At 36.1% G+C, this 1701-nt stretch overlaps 1 pseudogene; it reads right to left on the bottom strand.

Annotated features, from left to right (window-relative positions):
* Positions 1–768: 768 nt before the first annotated feature.
* On the bottom strand, positions 769–887 carry LOC120611515 (uncharacterized; annotated as a pseudogene).
* Between the last annotated feature and the right edge of the window lie 814 nt (positions 888–1701).

Raw genomic sequence — 1701 nt, 5'->3', positions numbered from 1 at the left:
TTTATCACCATCAGCCAGCTTTAGGGTTTTGATCGGTACACAGTAAAAATTCTTTCTATTTTTATCATATATGTTTAATTTTCACCCTGAATGGACCAGTTTGAAGACAGAAAACACAGGGAACACTGATGCTGATATACGGCATGTGACTGAGGTGTCTAGAAATGATAATAATTCTGCCAGTTTGCCTTTTGATGATCTATGACTTCTGACTCATCAATATTCTCATATGAAACATGACACTACCTCTAAGATTTCAAAAGCCAGCCTTAAAAGAGACAATAAAGTAATGAATATATAAGTTTTCTATTCATTTACTAGGAATAAAAGCTACCCCATCCAGAAAGTGTCATCTGCAGAGCAATGCTTTCAAATGGCAGCCTGAAGCTTTCCCTGTCATGTCAATATTTAGCAACTGATACACACTATAAAAACAAACTCCAGAATAGCTAATGCAGTACTGAAAGAGAAGAACAAAGTTTGAAGGCTGACGGTACCTGCCCAAGACTTACTTAAAACTACAGTAATCAAGACATTGCTGTATTGGAGAAAGAATAGACAAATAGATCAATGTAAAACATAATTATATTGAACTCACAAACCTTTTGTTTTTAGAACCATATATATTTTGTATTTCCTAATATGTGTGTTTCTGTATTATTCTTTATTTTTATTTTTATTTTTATTTTTGGCAAGGCAACTTTGGTTGACCTCACAGACTGCAAGGACCTTGTCAGCTTACAAACCCTTATTTTTTTTATTTATTTATGCCTATGGCACCTGGTCTTTCTAAGTGGTCTCCCATCCAAGTACTAACCAGGGCCGATCCTGCTTAGCTTCTGAGATCAGACGGGATCGGGCTTGTTCAGGGTGGCATGGCCGTAGACTGTATTATTCTTATTCAGAGTTATTTCTTGAAAAGATATTTATTTTATTTTATCGTTTTGATTCCCAGTAACAGATTGGCGCAAAGGAGAAAAGAAGAAACGGGTTGAATAGCTGCTGTGGATTCATATATTCTTCTCACAGCTTTTCTGGAAGGCAAGTCAGAGCTTGGTGGAGGGTATTTAAATGGACTTCATGATCAATAGTAAGGTCTCTTAAGTTTTTCCATTTCTCACTCTCCCCCTAAAAAATGAAAGAGCTACAGTTTGATCTTCACCTTTGACATGTAGTAATTTAAACATCAAAAGGAGATTTTAGTAAAGAGTTTCATACTTTTGAAGGAAAAAAAAAAAGGTTTCCCATAGCTTTGTTGGCAACAGATAAAAGCACCGAATCAAAATAACCTAGATAAACTGCCTATCAAGCTCATCCATAAAATGTAGGTTCTCTGGTCAAAATAAGACTTTACATAGGTCCTCTCACTTCTTTAGAGAAACAATAATCCAATTCATCTACTAAACTGACCAACCGAAAGCTCACATTTAGATTTTTAAACTTCCCCAAAAGCCTAACAATGGCCGAAGTCATATCTACTCATCTACTGAGTCTTCATGCTGAATTGCCCTGTGGAGAGAGCTTGCCCTGTTTTCTTCTGTATCATGTTCAACTGTCATGTGATGACTACCTCAAAGCTTTCATCTGTTATTGTCTGGCCTCAGGGTGGAGATACAAATATTTTTCTCAGTTACTAATGGCCAACTTGGGAGTCGATAAGTAAAACCTTTTATGTTCTGACTTATTCTTTCTCCATATAGC

The sequence above is a fragment of the Pteropus medius genome, unplaced genomic scaffold (assembly GCF_902729225.1).
Source record: "Pteropus medius unplaced genomic scaffold, Ma_sr-lr_union100, whole genome shotgun sequence".
NCBI lineage: Eukaryota > Metazoa > Chordata > Mammalia > Chiroptera > Pteropodidae > Pteropus > Pteropus medius.
Note: the sequence above shows the minus strand (reverse complement) of the source record. Positions and strands in the feature narration are given on the sequence as shown.